This window comes from Triturus cristatus, chromosome 5_1 (genome assembly GCF_964204655.1).
Source record: "Triturus cristatus chromosome 5_1, aTriCri1.1, whole genome shotgun sequence".
Classification (NCBI taxonomy): Eukaryota; Metazoa; Chordata; class Amphibia; order Caudata; family Salamandridae; genus Triturus; species Triturus cristatus.
This window is the reverse complement of record NC_140587.1, coordinates 1,003,319,551-1,003,343,563: the sequence shown is the minus strand read 5'-3', so window position 1 is coordinate 1,003,343,563 and position 24,013 is coordinate 1,003,319,551.

Genomic DNA, 24,013 nt, shown 5'->3' with positions numbered 1-24,013 from the left:
AGCAATAATTAATCAGAGCAATTTCACTCAACTGGCAAAGTAAAACAATTGGACACTTGGAAACCTCTTGAAGAGAAAACTTAGGTAAGTGTCAATGCACTTGGTTTAGAAGTACTTGAGGTGACCAGCTCTGGAAGTGAGCTAATCAGGGGAAATAGCAAGGTCCTCAAGATCAGTTACCATCACAGGGAAGTAGCCCTTCAGCAGTTTCAGGTACTTTATCCACGTTGCAATGGATTCCTATGGAGTGGTCCTGATGCAAGGGATGAAGGATGATGAAGATGCTCTAAGGCTGATTTAGATGCGAGGTCATCCTGCAGGGATTCTTGGGTCCATGAAAATGGTGCAGGGGGTCCTGGTTGTCAGGTTGACGTCCCACAAAGTCCTCTGTGGTCTGGCTGAAGTCCAGTTGCCACTGAACTACCCATTGCCCGTTGTCGCAGACACAGGTCAATTCTTCCTGTGTCGATAACTTGCCTTGTGCGGGTCCCGGGTAACTCTCCCACAGCACTCCTTGGCTCAGCAAACTAAGTTGCAACTCTGTGCATTGGATCATAATTTTCGGTGCTGCACGGCAGCAGTAGTAGCAACATGCCCCAGCCGGCTTCTTCAGCTGTTGTGCCTCTTTGCTGCCAACAGAAGGAAAGTCAGCTGGCCTTTTGAGTTCTCCTGGCTTGACTGCTCTCTGGACATTGCATCTCCTTGAGCAAGACACGGCAGGCATAGTCCTTCTCGCTAGCCTCCAGGTGCAGCATGTGTAGTTCTTATCGTTGCAGCCTCTCTTTGCTGGTCCCTCTGTGCAGCAGGGCAGTCCTTCTTTGGTCCTTCTCCCAAGTCGGCCGAGATCTGAGGTCTGGGTGCAAGGTGTGCCACCTTAATGCTTGGAAAGTGCCCTTAGGGCAGGATGCGGTTTGTAGCCAATGGGCTACCAGCCCCCCCATCTGGTGACTACTTACTGTGGTGTGTGGCATCTGGCTATCTCAGGATGCACCAATCTGCCCACTCCCAAGATGGCGAGACCCCTCTCTCAGAGTCCAGACCTCACTAAAGGTGCACACTGCAACAAGTTATATTAATTTGCACTTGATATTCAAGACGGGCATAATGTAGCGAATTGTTTGATACTTTGGAGTGCCTACTTCGGTCGCACGGTTAAGGAGTTAGCACCGCCGAGGGGTCAACTTGTAACCCAGTACTCGCCAAATTGGGAAACCACGACTTTCCACTGTAAAAATGGCCGTTTTGAATGTTTACGACCACAATATGCAAAGTACTTCTCCTGCCTGGGTCATATGTTGCCTTGCCTTTAGAGCTCAGTAGGCCTACCAGAGGGGTGACTTGCGCACAATTCCAGGGGAAGCGGTGGCTTTGTCGTTGCTTTTAATGGCAAAGCCAGGCCAGCAGTGCACAACTGCTCTACCAGTCTGCAGTGGCAGATTGGGGGACTGGTTGTACTTAGGGGTCATCAAGGGTGGTACAATCAATGCTGCAAGCCCTGGGGTACCCCTCTAACTTACATGACCTGGGTACAAGGGTACCATTTACTATAGACTTACAGGTAAATTAGCCATTTCCAATTGGGTACAGTCAATTTGACATACACTTTAGGTTCAGGGCACTGGCACTGAGGTCTGGTTAGTAGGCCTTAATGCACTCTCAGAGTCGAAAAACTTGGAGGTGACCATACAAAAAGAGGCATTGCCTTATACCATTTCATATCTTATTCTGAAATTGTGTTCCAGTTGCATATTCTCCTTATAGACTTTTTAATCCAATTACAATGCTCCCATTCTATCTTCGGATGAAACTACCACAAATCTCTTCACATTTTTCTAGTTGTGCATTCAGTTCGTAGATGATTTTCTCGTAAGACACCATATTAAACATGCTGTGCAACCAGGTCTCACTTGTTGAGGGCTTTATTCATTCTCCGTAGCCACAGTATTTGGAGTTTGGCTAGATTCAGGACCGTTGAGATTAATCTCAGCTGATGGGTGACCTCCAGGAACATGGTTGCAATATGTAGTAGTACAGTTTATCCCAGTAAGGTGCTCTCCATCTCGAGTGTCATTCACAATATGGAATATTTGAAACCGCTATTGCTGCAGATTTTGACATTCCCATAACAAGTATTCTGTATCACTATTAGCAGTTGTACCTACAACAAGCTGCTGGGGGACAGAACCCTGCTGCTCTCAGCCTTTTGGCTAGCCAGTGCTATTTATGTATAATTTTATAATGGCCAAATTTTAACCTGACATTTAAAAAGTGTTAATCGTTTGTCTGTTAAAGCTCCATCCAGTCCTTCTCTGGGTAATCTATTTGAACTTGGTGACCACTAAACATTTAGGTCTTGGTTTATGGGGAGTTAGAAGGTTTGGTCTGCCATGACCTTATACGTTCCTGACACTACTCTCTGGTTTGTTTCCAAGAGTTGTGCATTCAGTTAGGTCAATGTTTTTGACCCTATTACTTTTTGCAGGAAATGTGTTAATTACCAGTATTTCCAAAACTGGAAGTTTGATAACCCAAATATCTCTTTCATTTCTGCAGAGGATTTAAGTTGCTTTTCTGTAATTGTTCTATAGAGTTGATGTCTTTGCTTTCAAAGTTCCTCCCCATTAATTCGGTTCTCTGAATATGCATATCTGTGTTACACCATATGGAAGCGCCTTTGTGTTTTCTACTGTCTGGATCCAGCTTTTTGGTGCATTGCTTGTGTCTGCATGACAGCCAGTTGCCATCAGGTGAAGGGGCATGATTTGAAGTCTGCACTTCTTGTTGGAAGACCTGAGAGTCTGCCTAGCACCTAGACGTCTCATTGACTACCAAGAGTACAACATGTATAGGAGGATAGTCTATCCAGGAGGAGAAACCCAGCATTATCCCAGCATTTGGAACACCCAGAAGCAGCTATGGGCATCTGGGAGTGAAGCTGGAAGCAACCTGTGTTGTGTGGAGGTCATCTCCCTGAGTGGTCTCCGTTGTGAACTGTGCCAAGCCATTCAAGGGAAAAGCAACATTGTCTTGTCCATTGCCATGTGTCCAAAAGACTGGTGCTGCTGCCTAATGTAAAAACTCCCTCTCATTGAAGAACCAGCATTTGAGATGTAGGTGCTGTGACCGAGCCCCCATCTGAAGATGGCCTTGGAGGCCGCAACTGCTAAAGACAATGACTGCATTTGCAGAACCACAGTAGGAGAGACCCCAGGACATTAGAGGAAAATGACCCTCACAAAGATGCTCATAGCTCAGTAGCCACTACCTGCCTTGTCACTCCCCATTGGGGTCGAAGAGTGGAGAAAGCATAGTATACTATGGAGGGGGGTTGGAAGAGAGTGGTAAAGCAAGGAGATATTGGATGAGAGAGGGACGTAAAAGAGCAGATTGTGAATTAAAGGTAGCTGGTAAAGAAAATTGTGCTTGGAGATCAATAAAGGATAAGGGTTGATCATCAGCTAGAAGTTGAGATATCCAAGGCAAACCTTTAGATCGCCAAGTCTTTCAGTATATGGTACGTACGATTCTTAATTCTTAATTTTTAATAATTTATTATGCCAAATAAATTGTTGCCGATAAGAAGAAACTGAGGGATATGTTGATGGTAAAAGAGGACCCAAATGTTTACGTGAGTGGGAAATGATGGGAGAACATAATAATGAAATATTCATAGAAAAAGCAAGAATGTCTTGAAATTTAAAGGAGGAAATAAAACATTTCTCTATCTTAATCCACAATGGATGATGTAACGGGAATTCAGAAGAGAGCAAACCGGCAGCCTGTTTTAGGGAAAAGGCGGTGTGATAAGTTTTAAAATCAGGAAACCTAAGACCTCCGTTGGATTTATCCTTTTACAAAGAGCACAAAGCTATATGAGGGAGTTTGTCTTTCCAGAGAAATTTTGTTAAGAGAGGGTCAATTTTCTTTAAATAATACCCACAGATGTGTACAGGAATCATGGAAATAATATATATTATCAGGGCAGTGAGCATCATTTTCATAGAATCAACAGAACAGTCCTGCACGGATCCTGTATGGTGCAGGGGCATAGACAATGCTTCAGACTAAGAGGGAGACGAAGTCGGGCCCAAATGAAGTCCAGCAAAGTCCAGAGTGTCCAGACGGTCGAAGTTCAGTGGTTTCTGGTTCAGAATCTTGTCCACGTCAAATCTCGAAAGTACCTCAGTATCCATGGGTGGGGTGACTCTCTAACCTCCTAACTTCCACAGGACTTCTTCGAAGTCCACAGGGAAGGGTTCTTAAACTCTAAAACTTCAACCGCGGCTTTCCCATAGAATTGTATGGAGCACGCGGTCATGTTTCCACACTGCACCTGTCCTACGTGGGGTCCCTACTTACTCACCTTAGGTGGTTCCCTGGGGTCCCAGCAATTCTATGTCCTCCCGACACTGTCTTGACCCGAGTTGTGGTTCTTATACCACTATTTTAGTATATGGTTTGGTCCCCCCCTGGGGCCCACTGTGTATTAGTGCTATTTACTATCACTCCTGTGCTTAAGTATTGTGTGCTTAGTGATGATCTCCGTGTAGGAGATGCTGTGTCATACTAGAGAGTGTTATAATAATAAATACATATTTCTATAACCACTGTGTGGTTCTCCTTTCATTTAACCAATACTATAAGGCTGCATTCTGGTCAAACAAGCTGCTTATATTCCTTCAAGAGTGAGCCTGGAGGCTGCTCTCCACAGCTACCACTTGGATAGCTTTCTAAGGTTATCTTTAACCTCTTAAATCACCATAAGGGTTGTTTGGACTGGTGCAAGGTGCGCACTTTAATTAGTGGACAGCATATACCAGGCCAACTTCACACATTAACCCTTTATTTTTCCAAGTAGTAACGCAGAATGTAACATGAAAAGAATAACATGAACAATCAATATGCCTACAGTAGCAAAATTAAGGACAGGAAGAAACAAATATGAGGAAATACCAAGAAAGGGGAATCAAAACAAAGGACAAAAATACAGTAGAAGTCATACAAATGACAAATTAAAAACATACCTACAAAATACAAAAACGAAATGAGGGTGGTGGCAGCTAAAGACGATGACGACATTACTCGAACTCTACCAAACGTCAGGGCAGGCTTGAATTGGATATGGACATCAACATACAAAGGAGACCATATGGGAAATGGGAAGTGAGAAACACACCTATATTAGGAAGAAAAGATCAATATAAATACAAAACACTTACAAAATTTAAACAAGAGCGAGACAAACATTCAATAAATTATACAGTAATTAGAGCAGCCAGAAAAAACAAAATAACAATTAAGTAGACTTTGAAGTATCCATGCCATCTACTCCAAGTTGCTGAAAACAATCCTGTAATGCAACCAGCTCCTCATATGTGGTCTTCTTTTCTTTGTAAGTAACCTTGAAAAGGCATGGGTGGATTAGACCATATTTAGCATTATTAGTTCTTGATTGAGGACGGAGATCAAGGAACTTTTTCTGATGATCCGCAGTGGCCTTAGCGACATCCTGAGAGAAGAACAAACGATGACCTTCCCAAAAGATTTGTTTTTTAGATTTGACAGCTGAGATGACTTGTAGCAGGTCAGTATATTGCAGGAAAAATAAGATGATTCCACGTGGTTTTGTTGAGACCTTGGGACCAAGTCTATGAGCCCGTTGAATGTTGAGTGGAGCAGTATTAGACATATCCAAAAGTTTAGGCAAAAAAGTTAGAGAATATGTTGTCGGGTTAGAACCCTCTATATTTTCAGTAAGTTCGTAAATATGGAGGTTATTCCTGTGGTTTCTGTTTTCCAAATCCCCAGTGTGTTTTTTGAGAATAGATATTTCTGATTCCAAAAAAGAAACACGAGAGAAGGCAGACTGCAAGGAATCCGTTCTTTGTTCCACCATGAGCACATGTGATCCCAAAGAAGGCCATTTGTCATCTAGGTGTTGCAATGTCTTATTGGTTGCCTCCATGAAGGGTTTTAACGCACAAATCTCCTCAAGAATCATATACATGGAGGCTGAGGAAGAGTGCGCTGGAGACGAGGGGTCTTGATTTGGTCTTTTAGTGGAACCCTCTGACATCTTACTTGAGAGTTGTGTTTTTGGAATAGCGCCTGGTAAAGGTTCAGTTTTGTGATGAGCATTATCTTCGATATAGTTGTAAATAGAGTCTGAGAGTATAGTATGGTGGGCGGAAGTCGAGAGCATAAGATTCTTTAATCTCCCCATATAAGAGAAAGAGCGGTCATGTAGAACACTGTATACTTTGCACATAAAAGATAGGACCTTCAAATATGTAAGGCTGTGTCAGATGCGCGATGAGGAGTAGTACACCACAGCTCTAGAGACTAAAGCGCACAAGTATAAAACTCATCTAGAAAAAATGAGGGAGTCCCTGACAAAAATAAGTGAGACCTTGTTGATGTATGGAGTATTCTTAGTGAAGGAGCACAGAAGTGTTAGGACAACACACTGAAGGCATAGCTCATCACCACAGGAGAAACTAATGACATTGGACCTCAGTTGAGGAGGGTATCTGAAACTAGTGAATATAAGTCTCACATAGGATACTCAAAGAATTAAAACTTAATTGTAATTGCAAGGCTGGCACAGTCACTGCATAAAGACATCTCCACTCTAACTCTGGGTCTTAAGAAAGTAATGCCTATGATGCAAATATGTAAATATGCTAGGTGAAAGCCACTGCCGTTAAATCCAGAAATATTTGACACAGCAGACCAATCCAGAGAGCTTCGGAGCATCCATAGAGAATGGGTGAGGCCAGCAACAGCAGGTCACAGTGTGCCTAATAGAAACATGAAAAAATAGCTTTTTGCTGCTGTATGAAGCGGCGAAGAGTTCATGAGGCACAGGAGCTTCAGAGCGAAGGTATCCCAGCAAAACATGTCGAAGAGGTCAAATGCGGAGAGCAGCACTTATTATGACAGAGATGAATGCCGCCATTTTGCATAAGCATATACAAATAGGAGAAAATGAAAAGTCACTCTTGGAGACCTTTTAGGTAGTCGCAGGTATTCCAGCACATCAGTGTACCCTTTGCTGCCAGGGAACAATCTTAAAAATTGAAGGAAATTAATTAGGCCAGGGGTACCTAAGGAATATAAAAGTGGTGCGTCACTCCCATCAAGAGAAAATCGATAGCCACCATTTTGTTTAAGCAGGCCGTTGGAAAAATAATTCACCATGGTTACTCTTGGTCCCGTAACAAGGTGCCGCAGTCACACCCTCAGGAACCGAGCATCTTTAACCGCATGAATACGTTTGGGACGGAGGGGTGGGGGGGTTAAAGCAGGCCGCTGACCAAGGTTTGTGTGTAAAAGGCCGCTTTATTGGAGACAGGTGCACATTACAATTTTAAAACCTTGGCCGAAACGCCTTCCAAAACTAAACCTCACTAAATATAACATACCTAACCCCGCCCCCCACCCCCTCCCCTAAATTCCTTCTAGCCCGCCCCTGCCCGTACAATACAACATTACAACAATATCAAACATTACATTCCTGTATAACCCCCCCAACAATCTCTAAATACAAACCTTCCGTTAACCAAACTCCCCTGCCTGCCCCTTTACAGCTATCGGCCCCCAAACTGTGTAACCAACTAAACTTACCAACCTATCCTTTCCCTGTCGATAACCCAACTCAACAACATAACCCCCCCAACCTCCGGTAAAACTATCCAAAATTCACCATAACCCCCGCCACCCAGAAAGAGGGGGGCGGTGCAACTACCCTCCCCTCTTTCTGCCCCCCAACAAAAAAGGGCTTTAAACACCACGAGCCTGAGTCTGCACATTCAAACACCGAGACAAGACCTCCCGAAGCTCCAATAAATACAAATCCATGCCCAACCGTGACAAGTGGACCCCATCTCCACGAAAAAATTCTATCGCCTCGAAACGGATATCTTTATGCGTCACCCTCCCAAAACCCAAATCTCGGCAAAACCTGGAGATCTCCAAATTCACCTTCCTCCGAGACCTGTCAATAGCCCTGGGATTCTTTGCCCCTCTCCACACCCTCCGCGGGACCAATTCTGTCCAGAGAACATGACAACCCGACCATCTCTCCTTCAACAAAGCCAAATCCCTTTTCATGGCACGCAATAATACCACCCCTTTAACACTGCAAAGATCGTTCTCCCCCAAATGTATTAAAAGAATATCCGGGCATTGTCCCTTCACCATGGCTTTGTTCAAACACGGAATCAGCTCCCTCCAAAGCATACCTCCCTTCCCTTTCCAGATCATTCAAAACAGGCTGTCATTAAAACCCAAACTCCCCCCAAAATAACTCTTGCACGCTTGAACGTGTGCCCACTTGACGAAGGAATGCCCCACAATCCACACCGTCAATTCCTTTGCTTGTGGCCCAGCCACCGAACCTGCAAAGAAAAACAAGAATGAGACTCAAGCCAAAGAGGTGGACGCAAGCGCCTCCGCTGCATTTTCACACACATTAAAACAGTCGGATGACCAGCGCCCTAAGCGCATTATGTCGCCCTGAGACCAACCCCGATTATGCGCTTCAGTTGCCGCCCCAATTCTAAAAGAGTGCGTCCCAAACTGGGCCCCATCCAGACCAATACGCTGCAACCCCTTGCGCAGAACCATACGCAGCTGATAGTCCGTGACGCGCGCCCCATTCATATGCCTGAAAACCAAATCGCCCCCATCTCCCCCTGATAAGATCTTCCATTGCCTTGCCAAACGCAGCGGACACGTACAACTGGGGGCTCCTGCCTCTAACCACACCCCCGTACCCATCCCCCTCTGGTCAGTTTTCGAACTGGTCAACCAAATGTTCACACCTGTGTCCGAGAAGAAAACGTCCTGCCAACGAATGCCCCTCTTCACCTTGGTCCCGAGGAGCTCGGAAACCCGAAAAGCCCCAAAAAACATGAACACCATAAGGGTGGCAAATAACGAAGCCTCAAAATCATCCCTGCAAACTGCAGGCAACACTGTCAACAAACGTGCTAACATCTGCCAGGAAATAGGTAAGCGGGACATCACAGTTCCCCCCCGCTCTCTGGCCCAACCCTCGAGCATCCTGCGTCCTATTTCCCCAGCAGACGGGGAATAGCCCCAGAAAAGCTTACCCATAAAGGAAATCCCCGCCAACTTAACAGCAATGGTGACTCTAGACAGACCCTTGTCGATGAGGTCAAGGATAAATTGAACTACATCCTCTGAACTGCGCCACCCTTCCTCCCTCCTACGCGCTCCTGAAGACAAAAATTCCTTCCACGCCAAAGCATACGCTGCACGAGTGGAAGCAGACAGAGAACCTACCACCAGTTGAAATACCCTACGTTGCCTACGGACCAGAGGTGCTCCGGCAAACAGCCCAACACAAATACCCTCATCAGTTTCAAGATCTGCTCGTCCCTAGCCGACTGCCTGTTGACTATTTGCACCACCGCCATGTTGTCCACACGGAACAGGACCCTCTTATGTTCCAGCTCCTTGCCCCAGATTGTCAGAGCCACCAACAGTGGAAAAAACTCCAAAAAGGCAATGCTCCGCCCACCATTCCTCCACTCCTGCGGCCATTTCTCTGCACACCAACGCCCCTGCCAGTAAATGCCAAAACCATCACTGCCCGCTGCATCTGAAAACAATTGCACGTCCCACTGCATATCCTCATCTCTGGCCAGTGGTACCCCGTTAAAGGAGTGTATGAAAAAGGACCACATACGCAGGTCTTCCTTCACGCCTGCTGACAAACGCACATGATGGTGAGGTAAATGCTGACCCGCCAAAGCCCGACCCAGACGCCTACAGAAAGTCCGACCTGCCCTTACCACCCTGCAGGCAAAGTTCAAATGGCCTAACAGCACCTGGATGTCCTTCACTGTCACCTTCGGTCGGGCCAACATCGTGTCCAGCAATGCCAACATTTTGGATTTCTTATCCTCGGGCAAACGGGCCTCCATCGCAACGGAGTCAAGCTCAATACCCAAAAAGAAAATAACAGTATCTGGTCCCATTGTTTTCTCCGGAGCCAAAGGCACCCCCAATTCCTCCATAATCTCCTGAAAAGACTCCAGAGCCTGCCGGCACTCCGAAGAGCCCGGAGAGCCCACAAAGAAGAAATCATCCAAATAATGGGTGACCAAGCTGTGCCCAGTGCGATGCGTGAAAAACCATTGCAAAAAAGTACTGAACAGTTCAAACAGAGCACATGACACCAAGCATCCCATTGGTAGGGCCTTGTCCACATACCATTTACCCTCAAACTGTATACCCAACAACGGCCAATCGTCCGGATGAACCGGGAGCAGCCTGAAAGCCGACTTGATATCACACTTTGCCATACCTGCAGCTGCGCCCGCGGTCACGACAAGTGACATGGCGACGTCAACTGAGGAGTATGACACCGAAGCAGCGTCTTCATCGATAAAATCATTGACGGACGACCCCTCAGGCCATGACAAATGTTGAATCAGTCGAAAATGCCCTTCCTCCTTCTTGGGCACCACACCAATAGGGGAAATGATCAAATTATGAACTGGCCACTCTCCAAACGGGCCTGCCATCCTCCCCTCCTGCACTTCCTTACCCAATTTTTCACGCACCACCAGAGCGTGCTCTGAGGCGGATTTCAAATTATCCGCCCACCTTCTCTGCCGGGGCCCGTGGTACCCCAAATGAAAACCCCACCTGAAACCATCAAGAAGTGTCTGCCGTGCCACCACGTCCCCGTAGCCCTTCCATGCTTCCTCAAGTTGAGCCAATTTAATTGGCGTAGGAGCCCTTCGGCCCAGAACCCTGCGCGCCCCTACCTCCCCGACCACCTTGTGACTGCTGCGCATTGCTAGACATCCCTGAGCCTGACTGCTGCCCTTGCTGTCCGCCTGATGGCCTAACGCCCCAGCAATTGACGAGAGGGTGGCGCTTGCCGCACTTGGAACACTCGTGACGGTATTTGCAATACTCCCGAGTACATAGGCCTTTGTTGAAATCCCAACATGCCCCGACCCCAGTCTGTGACGCGGCTGAGCCTCCCACCCCACCCCGGGTGGGCTTGCCCTGAAAGGGCCGGTAAACTAGAGGCAGACCACTAGCCGTAAAAATAGTCTTACCTCCCGGTGCGGCCCCCATGGTATGCTGCCACAAGTCATTATCCAGCTCACCCCACTTTGCCTCCGGATCCCAAGCCATACGGGCCCTAAATTCTTCATCATACTGTGCCCAAGCGTAACCATTACCTGTAATCTGGGCCTTCCGTATGACATCCATATACTTGAATATGGCCACACAGCGCTCGGGAAACTTTTCACAGTAGACACTGGCAAAAATTTAAAATGCCGCCGTCCAATTTTCAATCGTCAGCGGCACCTTAGGGCGCTTCGCCAACTCGTACTCCTCCTCCTTAGAGCCCTCCTTAGACCTCACCTCCCTGTGTAAGAGCTTCAAAATTTCCACATATTCGCCCTTCCAAATACGCTCCTTGGTCGCTAACATTAAATGGGCGCCTAAAGGCTTAGTCACCCCCATATAAGGGAGCTTCTTAATCTTCAACTCTTTGCTCTGTGGCTTGTCCTTACCCTCACCTACCTCCGTATTTGACCCAGTCTCCACCTTGGTCCCCAGAACCACTCCCTCTGTCCCCGTACCAACTCCTGTATCTTTCACATATTTTCCCTTATAAAGTCTCCCCTCCGACACACCTCCTCCCCCATCCTCCCCAGACCCCACAGACACCATAATAGGTTTGGCCCGTGGTTTAGCGCTCTCACCTGGCTCTAAAGAGGGTGTGCGGACCGACTCCGACCGCCTCGCCGACCTCTCAGCAGAATCCCTTGGAGGATGCGCCCTCACTGACGGGCCGCGCTCTCCTTTGGCTTTCCCCACCACGGGCTGTGCCATGTGTGCCGCACCAGACACCTGTAACATACTGCGAGAAACATTAGAGTGACCCCCCTCCTCATAACCCCGTATCTCCCCTTCTTCGGGGCTGTCTTCCTCGTAATCAAGCAAGAGTGGCTCTTCCACCATCAAATTTTCTGCAGCAAATTCCACCACACGGGCCTTACCGGACCCAGAATTAGCCCAACCGGCCTCCACGGCCTTAAAACCAGCTTGCGGGGGAGCCGACTGTACACGCCGGTCCTCCCCCCTACGTTGAGCAACATAACCATCCATCTTATTGGAAAACTCCGTCCACCTTGACCGCCGTGACGTTGGGGCCAGCGAGGCCGCGCCGGACCTTCGTGAGCTGGCCGCGACGGGATCCCCCGCCGGTACGGAATGTGCCGCGCTAGGCCTCATCCTCCCTTCTCCTCGCCCTACCGAGTCTGCTGCGCTGCAACGCCTCCTGTCCTGAAATGAAAAAGTTTGGACTGGTGTGCTGGGACCCTGAATGCCAACCGGGCCACTCGCCCTATGACCACTCAATAAAACTTCCCTATCTTGCCTACCCCCGGAGAAACCTACATGCTCCATAGTCCCCGAAAACGTCGAAACCACACCTTCCTCATCCCCACTCCAATCTAGCATTGCCTGCACCACCGCCGACGCCGATCCCCCATCCCGCGCAACCCCTCCCGCCCGCAAACTGTCTACCCCAACGCCAGACGCGCCGCCAACACCCCCGCCTGCCCGCATCCCCGAATCCAAAACCACCCCGTGCCCCTGCACCTGAACCGTGCCCAACGCCACATCCCCCACACCACTCCGCACTCCCTCAGACCACGAGGGGAAAATATCCAAACCGTCCCAGGCTAAATCCCCCCCAGCTGGCTCCAGATCCCCAAAACCCAAAACCTCCTCCCCACTACTACCCCCCCTGCCCCGCCCCGCTTTGACCTCCCTCATAACTCAAAAAACGCGAACCCCCCGCTGCGAGGAAACTGAAACCCCAGAAACCCCATGATCCCTGCAAGGAATTAACTCCTGCTGAGAAACCCAGCCCCCACCTGAGCCCACTCACGTCGCCCAATGAACTCGTTCCCAGAGACCCCGGCCCCCTCCTCAAAGAGGAAGGGGGGGAAAACAATAAAGGGCTCACCTCTCCTGACACCCCTACAAACCCCTGCCCCCCACCACCTCTGCCATGCCAAAACCCTCACACTCCTGCTCCTCATAAAAATGCCCCGCGAAACGCTCCCCAGACACACCAGTACCCGACCGCTGTTCCCTCACAACCCCAGCGCCGCCTGCCCTGCCACCTGCCTCATCCCCATCGCGTTCTCGAGGAGAAAACACCACACGCGCCAAGTGCTGAACCCCTTGACCCGCCCGGCCCGCTCCGCACACATCGGCGCCTCCCTCCTCTTCATGTTGCCGTGCCGGAGCCTCCGGCACAGAAGAAGCACGCCGCTTGTACACGCGCCCTCCCCCGCGCTTGCCTCTCACCACGGGGGAGGAATAAGAGCGCGCCGCTGCCGCCCTCGCCCCCGAACTGGGCTCCCCATCACGCCATGCCTCACGGCCCGCCCCAGTCACACCTCCCGCCACACCCCGCGTAACCGGCGCCCCTCGCCGCATGACTTCCGTCGGGGCCGCTTTCCTAAAGCGCTGACGGCCCCGCTCACTTACCGCCACCGTTTTCAACCGCTTCGGCGAAGTGCAGGCAGCCACCGCCACCGCCGCCGCCACGCCTGCCGAGGCCTGACGCATGGGCCGCGACGGCCCTGCCACCTCACCAACGACGAGGTCCATCCGGCCCGCCTCGCTCAGGAGCCTGAGGGCTTCCAAAACGCGGTAATCACCTTCCGCCATAGCAATGAAGACGAAATACTACCAAAACAGGCTAAACTACCCTGACAAAAAACACACAGCACTAGCCTAGCTCCCAGCCACCAGGTCACCAAACCTAAAATGGTGGCCGGGAGCAGGCGCCCAAAGTATTTATACTTGGGCTGCATTCAGTTATAAAAAGAAGCCCAAAAATTCGAAAACGGCCGCGCAGGGCCAGCCACGCCCCCCCACACGCCCCCTCCCAAACTGCCCGGGGGCGGGGACTCCCTTCGGTCGCCACCCCCCCAAGCCCCCCTTAGAACAGGTACACACAGTCACCCATTCCGGTCGGCATGCCAGAGGCTCTACGGAGCTCAAAGCCCAGCTGCCATCTTGTCCGTGCGTCAAGCCACGCTAATCCGGGAGCAGCACCTTTCTACATATTGTGAAGCACGAAGGGAGTACACTGATTCACCCTGCAAATGAAAATCATATTATCACCAATTTAGTTGTATGATACCTTACGAGCACCCAGCAACATATACAGAAGTCTTTACAGCGGTGAACTACAAGTGGCTGACATTTTAGCAGCTACATAGTATAGCCCACAAATTCAGATATACCTAAATAAAGGTGCAGATGTCTAATCTACCTCTCAATACCATACAGGTGGCAGTGAATATGGTTCAGTGAGAGACTGCCCGCTCCCCTTCATGAACCAAGATGGCAGCACTTCAACACATTAGAAAACAAGGTGTGAGGTGAGGTGCACAAACGTTTTTTGAAATCTTCAGTCAAGCGCCAACAGGAATCGGGGGGGGGGGGTATGGGGGTGGTGCTTGAAGCCTAGTCTATGACTGTAAACCTGTTAGAAAATGCTTGCGGTACTTGCAAGGTTGCAGAATGTTATTCGGTAAGGACTATATGTAGACAGAGAAGAGGATGGTCCAGGTAAGGGTGGCAACTACCCTGAAGTGCCTATCTTTGATGAGGGTAGTGGAAATTAAAGCTGCGTCAGAAGGAACATTGTGGCTCAAAATTAAGTGATATGCCCACAAGGTTGACAAAGAAAAGCAGGGCGAGTGGATGCTATAACTTCCTTCCTCTTCTTGACAGCCAAATAAAAGCACAACAGCAAATTATGGTCCAAGAAGATGTAAGGCGATGACGACTTAAGAGAATACAAATACGAAAATGTACTCTGTTAACCTCACAAATTGTAATATGTGTCAACATTGTAAAATTAAAGGTGAGACAGTTCCACCTACACTACACTGGAGCTCGCATCACTTACGAGTAGCAGGACTGTAAATGCCACTCTACCCTCCCTTGGGCGTGGTGGCAGGGAGATGCGTACTGCACATTAAGCTTCACTAGGAGTGTGTGTATTTTATGTATCTTGGCGCGGCTATAATTATGCTAACCCACTGGCCAGTCCGGTGTAGTGCCTGACTATATTTGAAGGCAAGGTCACAGTGTGCCTGCGCAGGAGTGATGCTTTAGCCACATTTCCCTCTTAGCGCCAAATGACCCTATGTCTCTGTTGTTGCTGTGCTACTACTGAGACACTGCAGAAGTCGAACCTTGGCTTTAGCTACAGTCCTTATTTAGAATTTAGCAGACGGGATACTCTCTCACAAATGTAGTGGCTAGCCAGTCCGCAGTATTACAAATGCATTATATCCAATGGCACTTCTAATGAGGCGGAGGATAGCCTCCATGTTTTGACACAGCGTCTTGAAAACTTTCTTTATTTCAAGCAAGGCCTTCCCTCGAATATTAATCGCATCGGCCTGTTTCTGTTAAACATGCAACATAAAGCAAGCTGAAACTCTAGAACGGCTATGTTTTCATTTTCTTAGGGTTCCAAAAGCACTTTTTTTATTTATTTTGTACACCTTTGCCAACAAGTGGCCTGTTCTTCAAGCATTGTTTTCCTTGCCCTTCAGGAAGTTTCTGGAAGGTCTGTGACGTCCTCATCAAATGCTCTGTGCCTTTTTGAAGATTGTGAAGTTTAGTCATACACGATGCTCTGTTTTAAATAGCTTGAACTGAACTAGAGTAGGTGCTCAGTGCACGCCATTTTGTCCTTGTCCTTTCTCAGAAATCCCCTTCTGAGAATCATGCAGCTGAGAAGAGGGCTTGCGCTGTCGGAGGACATGCAAACATGCACCCTAGTGAGAAAGGCTTAATCAAAAGGCTTTTATTAGAATATTTAATAATGCACATGTCTTATATACAAGGCTCCCTTTTTACAAGCTTTTACAAATCAATACAAACTGAATGGCATCAATTTTGCTGTCTATATGTATTTGTAAATACAGAAAAAGAGAGAAATAGGTCTTCTTTTGAGGGTGGCCAATAATGGCTGCAAGAGCAGTATAGATTAGTAGGGAAAGGCGATATAAAAGGAAGGAAGTTTGTTTTCCAATGAAGCCTAAACAGCTGCAGATGCTGCATTAGTTTGTGGTACAATGGTAATATATCATACGAGCGTATTCGTGTATTATCTCAGGTTTCAAAGTACAAGTAGGCTTTTATTGATTAAATAAACATTGAAATGTCTTAGTAGCTCCTTCATTTTTTCAAAAAACACAAAATAACTTAAATTAGAAAAAATGAGCAAAAAATGAAGATGGATAAATGCAGATGGAAACGTCTAAACTAACTAAATGGGAGCCGCTATTTATATATACAATGCGAGTTTTTAAAATAATAGTTAAAACTTGGTTGCGTTTGGGTAGGAACATTAACATGAATCAGTCGCAGCTCCTCCGTTAAGGCGGAGGAGTGGCACTCCACTGCTTTGCAGCAGTGATAGAAAGGAAAAATAAAATAATAAATAGAGGTTATTATCATTTTATTTTTTCCTGCTGCCGGCAGCTATGCTGGTGGAGTGGGGCTGCTTCAATGACAGAGGAGCAGGGAAGGAGTGGTTTGCCCACTCCAAAGTGTGCATGACTGCTTGACCTGCCCTCTCAGACCGGCCAAAGAGTCATGCGCACTTTGCATGCTCTCCATGCGGGCTGCATTACAGGCTGTGTGGAGAACATGCCCAGGCCCCCAGTCCCTTCTGAGTGCTGAATCACCCCCCAACCATATCCAAGCCTATCCATCAATCTTCAACAAACCTAACCATCAAACATATCCATCATTTCACTCGGTCATCCATCCTTTCACTTATCCATCCCCTTTCATTCGTTTATCCATCCATCCTTTCAGTCATCCATCCTTTTGCTCCTCTCTCCACACTTTCACTCATCCATCAACTGTTTTACTCACCCATCCACCACTTTGACCCATCCTTCTACTCATCCATCCAATTACCTTTTTACTTATCCATTCTTTCCCTCGCTTATCCATCCATCCACCCTTTCACTCATTTGTCCATCTATTCACCCTTTTACTCATCCGTCCATTCCTCCATCCTTTCACTCATCCATTCATCCACCCTTTCATCAGTCCATCCATCCACTCATTGATGCATCCATTTACCCTTTCACTCGATTCATCCTCTCACTCACTCATCCATCAATCCTGTCTCTCATCATCCATCCATCCCCATTTCACTCACCCACCCTACCATTTACCCTTTCACTCATCCATCCATCTATCCTTCCTTTTACTCATTCACCCTCACATTCATCCTTTCTCTCAATCAGCTATGCATCTATCCATCCCTCTTTTCACTCACCCATCCACCATTGTACTCACACAGCCAGCCATTAACCAATCCTTTCACCCATCCATCCATCCATCCATCCATCCAACCTTTCACTTATCCATCCACTCACCATTTAGCTCATCAATCTATCTGCCCTTTCATTCAGCTATCCATCTATCCTCCCTTTCACGCATTCATCCATTCTTTCACTCATCTGATCTTTAAATCCCTCCTTTCACTCATCCATCCATTCACTCATTCATCCACCCTTCAACCCACACGTCCAGCCAGCCTTTCACTTCATCCATCCTCTGTTTGCTCTTTCACTCCACCCATCCTTTTCTCTCATCATCCATCCACACTTTCACACATCCATCAATCCATTCAGCCTTTCATCCTCCCTTTCACCCATCCAGCCTTACATCCATTCTTTCACTCATTACACCCGTGCATCTATTCATCTACCCCTTCACTAACCCACTCATCCACCATGTTACTCATCATCCATCCTTTCACTCACTCACCTTCCCACCTTTTCGTGTTAATTATGATTGTTTGTCTACCAAGTTGCAGACAGAAGAGGCTAATCAAAAACCTCACCCCAGCTGTAGCTGCTAAAGCTGTGGGGGGGGGGGGGTGAGGGGGGGGGAGGTGACGAAGCTTCTGCTCACCCAAATTTATTGTTGGGTTATTTTTCATCATCAGAACAAGAGAGAGAAAGGCAGAACCGTGACAATGGAGGAGGAAGAGAAAGGTATGAGAATAGTAGTTGCAAAGGGAGATAACAGGAATGAAAAAGAACCTACAAGAGTGAAAAAATGACCAGTAGTGGTGGTGGAAACTGGCATGAGCAAGAATCAACACTAGGCAGGATTTGGTATTCAGCTACCACAATGGCACCTAAGAAAACTTTGGGCATCCGCACTTCAGTTATTTTTGGCAAATCAAGGACAATGGTATAATGTCTATATGGACACCACTCGTAGTTGGCTGGTTATAAATTTAGTAACCCCTGCCAATTACAGTGGCCTCCTCATGAGGAGCTCATCTCCTCATGTCTCGCTTTGCCGGCCCTTTCAGCTCTGCCCCCTCCTCCCTGCTGTCTCTTCCTTCAGCCGGAAGTTCCTTCGCAAAGGATCTCTTCGACTTGTATATATTGGGAAGAGTGTCTGGTTCTCTGTGTATTTCATAGGTGGATTTGTCCTCACTCTCCCACTTGATGTTCAAGTTGGATCCTTTGTCCTCTTCATGCTTGGGGTTGTGGTTAAGTCGGAAGTGTGATATATTTCAAGTTATTTGTTTGCCTCAGCTTTTGGCCGTAATCATTGTCCCTTTCATCTCCACTACTCAAAAGGGGTAGGGATTATATGCTGTGTCAGTTTTCTTCACTTAGTGTTGTCTCAACAGCACCCAGTTACCTGCGCAAATGGAGGAGTATTTGGACCTTCTTTGCTTATCCGTGTGTTCTTTCAATTTTTTGCTTTTATGTCCCTGGCTGGTATTTCCTCATGTGTCTAATGTGTGCACTCCTGGTTGAAGCAGTGATTCCAGCTTGGTATTCTAGTTTTTTAAGTTCCCTCTCATACAGGAGTGTGGCTGGACACTGCTTTGTGGTATTGAGTGGCGTTTTGAGATAGGCACGAAAGTTTGTTGTATCACTGCATTGTCTTGTTCGGCTTGTTGGGCTGCTTTCTTTTGAGTTCTCAATTACTGCTCCACCATTTTATTGACTTGTGGGGAAAAGGGTGTGATCTTGCAATGTTTAAAGTCTTGGTGTGCCGCAAACTTCCCCATTAAATGGGGGCCCATTATCAGTCTGACCATTTCTGGAACGCCAGCTTGCACAAATATTTCATTCAGTTTTGGGATGGCTGTTTTTGCACTGGTAGATGAGATTTGTTTGACGATGGGAAATTTGGACTAGTCATCCATCACAACCAGAGTTTGATTTCCTGATGCTAGTGTTCAATAAAACACAGTGTGCCATACCACTTCTGGTAGAGCTCACATTTGGAGTGGGGGTGTTTTTGACTTCTCACTTATTATCTGGCATGTGTGGCATTTCTTGAGAATCTCCACTTGCTGATCGAATACTGGGAACTACATTTGGTCTTGCAGTACTCCCTTTATTGCCACTATCCCTCTATGTCCCTCATGTGCAAGATCTATGACTTTTGTCTGGAGTGACTGGGAAATTATATTCTCAAGTCTTTTAAGATTATTCCTCTAGGGGAAATAGTTTGTTCCTCGTGTACCTGCCAGAATGCATAGATCTTTCATGTTGGTTCCTTCTTCTGTTGATTTCTCTTCCAGATGCCTCCATTGCAGTTGTTGAATCCATCACCCCACTTCTCTGAGGGTTGGGTCTATTTGGATGGCTTCTTTAGTCATGTTGTGCGACAGAGATGGTGGTACTGCATGGTTCATCGTAAAGTTAAGATATTCTGAAGAGGGGGGAGATGTATTTTCTTCCTCTGAAGAAGATGAGGCGAGTAATCTGCCAGATTGTTGGCCTTTCCGGGTCAGTGCCGGATGGAATAAGACTTTTCTTGAAGACAGTTTCCTCAACTTGCTACTCTCTGTGGCATCTTTGGTCTAGAATATCCAAAAATCATCACTAGTGCTTGGTGGCCGTTTATTATTTTGAAATGCTTTCCAAACACAAAGATGTGATGATGCTTGCTTGCCCAAACTGCAGCCAGGCTTTCCTTCTCTGCATGGAAGTATGATATCTGACAAGCTGTGACATGCCTGTGACGATATGCGCCTTTCCTCATTGTGTCGAAATTGAGCTAAGATTGCTCCTAGACCCACCTGACTTGCATCCATTGAGAGCTCTGTGTGTCATGTTGGGGTGAAGAATGCAATGTTAATGGCACTGCTGACTCTCTTTTTGATTTCTTGGAATGACCTATCACATTCCAGGGTCAATTTGAACTTGTGACTCTTCTTGGTTAGTTCCTTCAGAGTGGTGCTGATTGTCGAGTATTCCACAATGTCACAAGCGCAATAGCTCACCATTCCTAGGAATGACCTCACATCACCTAAGTCCTTGGGTGCTAGTGTATTGTTTAATGACTTGATTTTGTATAGATCCAGCTTTATTCCATGGCTTGAAAAAATGTATCCATATTATTTCAGTTGAGTCGCTTCACTACGTTTTGTGCCATTGCCTGTCACGGGTAGTTGGGCCTCTCACACGAGTGAGGCACCGTTTTTATCGGGAGACCCAGGGGAACGCTGGGTGGTAGGAAATTTGTGTCAGCTCGGTGATGCCACAACTTTCCCACACAAAAATGTGTGAACAAATTGAATTTTTCAGCTAAAATTGAGGTTTGCAGGGGATTCTGGGTAAGGAAACGTTGGGGAATCCACACAAGCTAGACCTCCCTGGAATCCCCCTGGTGTCTACTTTTCAGAAATGTGGGGGTTTGGTAGGTTTCTCTAGGTGGCCGCCGAGCACCGGGCCAAAAACCCAGGGTACCCCCCCTTGCAAAACCAGGTCATTTTGAGATAGGCAATTTTGATGTCGCCTTACTACGTTTTGGGCCCTTGCCTGTTGCGGGTACTTGGGCCTCCCACACAAGTGAGGCACAGTTTTCATTGAGAGACCCGGGCGAGCGCTGGGTGGTAGGAAATTTGTGTCAGCCTGGTGATGCCACAACTTTCCCACACGAAAATGTGTGAAAAAAGTGATTTTTTCAGCTACATTTGAGGTTTGCAGGGGATTCTGGGTAAGGAAACGTTGGGGGATCCACACAAGCCATACCTCCCTGGAATCCCCTGGTTGTCTAGTTTTCAGAAATGTGTGGGTTTGGTAGGTTTCCCTTGGTGCCGGCAGAGCTAGTGTTAAAAAACTACAGCTAGGCACTTTACCAAAAAAGGGTCATTTTTCACTGCGAAATTGTGTGGCACTAGGCCGACCCACACAAGTGAGTTACCATTTTTCTCAGAAGACTTTGGGGAACATGGGGTGGGTGGAAATTTGTGGATCCACGCAGACTCCAGAACTTTCCATCACAGAATTTGTTTTTTTTCCCAATTGTTTAGGTTTGCAAGGGATGCTGGGTAACAGAACCTGGTGGGAGGCAGTCAAGTCACCCCATCCTGGATTCCCCTGGGTGTCTAGTTTTCAAAAATGTATAGGATTGCTAGGTTTCCCTAGGTGCCGGCAGCACTAAACTAAAACTACAGCTAGGCACTTTGGCAAAAAAGGTTCATTTTTCACTGTGAAATTGAGGTGTGTCCACGTTGCGTTTTGTGCCGTTTCCTGTTGCGGGCACTAGGCCTACCCACGCAAGTGAGGTACCATTTTTCTCGGAAGACTTTGGGGAATGCAGGGTTTGTGGGAATTTGTGGATCCACGCAAATTCCAGAACTTTACACCACAGAAATGTGAGGAAAATGTGTTTTTGTGGACAAAATTTTAGGTTTGCAAGGGATTCTAGGTAACATAACCTGGTGAGAGGCAGTCAAGTCACCCCATCCTGGATTCCCCTGGGTGACTAGTTTTAAAAAATGTATAGGTTTGCTAGGTTTCCATAGGTGCCGGCAGAGCTAGGGTTCAAAAACTACAGCACTGCAAAAAAAGTGGAATTTTTCATTGTGAAAATGTGATGTGTTCACATTGGGTTTTGAGCCATTTCCTGTCGTGGACACAATGCCTACCCACACAAGTGAGGTACCATTTTTATCGGGAGAATTAGGGTAATCCAGACTTGTAAAGCAACTGTTATTACCTATGGACTTTCGATGCATTTCTGCCTTCCAAATGTAAGACATTGTGTAAAAAAGAAGTCATTTTAAAAAATTACCGATAATTCTCATGCTAGTATGAGTATTCCCAATTTCGGAAATGTGCAAATATCTACTGTTTCTAAACTCTATATTTTGTTCCCATTTCAGAAATACATAGGTGTCTTTAATACCGATTTTTCCATGTATACATTTTCCCACAATAATTGCTATATACCCGGTACATAATAAAAAGCCATTGCAAATTGCTGCTCAGTTTTTGACTCTGGGTTCGTCGGGTTCTTGGTGAACCTACAAGTCCTATATATCCCCACAACCAGTAAGGTCCAGCGGATGTAACGGTACATTGCTTTCAAAGAGTTGTCATAATTAGAAGAAGTTACAGGTGAAAACGTTGACACAAAAGGCTGAATTCAGAATTTTGTCTACTTTTCTAAAATGTATAGCTTTCCAGGATCCATTATTGCTTTCATACCCATTTCAACCATTAACTGGAAGGAGGTTGAAAGCACAAAAAATAGCAAAAATAGGCTATGTCCCAGAAAAATGCCCAAACTGTGTAAAATATGTTGGTTATCTGACAAAAGTCTGTCCTTCCCTAAAAGCTGGGAAAATGGTAATTTCAGCTCCACAAACCCTTTTTTTGATACCATTTGCAGGCAAAAGCCCAGACACTTTCACTTGCAGCCCTTTTTTCAACAAAAAAAAAATTAGCTGTCGTTTGGCTAATTTCTGGGACCCCTCCAGGGGAATCCACAAACCCTGGGTACCTTTACAATCCCCATGGTGTTGAAAGAAAAGGACACAAATTTGGCGTGGATACCTTATGTGGTCAAAAAGTTGCAGGGGCCTTAGCGCTCACTACCCCAAATAGCCAAAAAAAGGCTTAGCACAGGGGGGGGAAAGGCCTAGCAACGAAGGGGTTAATTTCATCATGATCAACATAGACAGGACTATTTCTGCAGCAACAATAGCAGGAAAATTGGCAGGTGTGAGTTTGTATGGGATTTCTTTTGGGGCTATGAACCATCAGCAGGCGAGATGGGGAGAAGAATGGTGCAAGGATGGGCAAAAATAAAAAAGAGGGGACAATTCACACAAGAACCCATTTCACTGAAACTGCTACTTGATATGACAAAAATCTTACAGGTGGTTTGTTTTTCAGTTTGAATGCTGTTTATTTACGTTATGCATGATTTTGTTATTATTTGGAGCCTTTAGAATATCTGAACTGTTGGGCAAAGCAAGAAACGGTGATCTCAAAGTTAAGAATGTTATTATTCTTAAGATATCAATAGTAATTTTATTGGGAAAATCCAAAGTTGGTAAGGGAACAAAAATAATGCTACAAAAAATAGACGGCCCGCTGTGCCCATTGAAAGCATGGTTGAATTTTAAAGCAGTGGGAGGTGCTTCTTTTGAATTTGTCTTTAGGCACCAGGATGGGTCTCCCCTCAAGGCTTTGCAGATGTTAGCTGTAATAAGGAAAGCTTTACAAAAATTGGGAAAATATCAGCTCAATTTTGGGACCCACTCTTTTAGAATAGGTGTGGCTTCTGAAGCTGCCAGGTTGGGTTCTCCCGTCAAACAGGTAAAGAAATTGGGGCGTTGGTCTTCCGACTACTGCCTGAGATACATTAGAAATTTAGGACAATGATATAATTTCAAACCATATTAATTTTTGTTTCTTTCTAGTTTAGGCGGCGGGTCTTGCATTACCCCCCAGGGCCGTTTGGATAGTCGGACCCTCATTTGTTAAGTGGGCTGTGAAACAAGCCGAAAAGAGACATTTTAGAAAGAATTTGGGTTTTTCGTTCAGACTAAATTTCTATTGATTGGCTGGGAAAGAGCAAAATGAAATGGGGTCAGTTAATGCCTCTTTTAAGTGAGTCA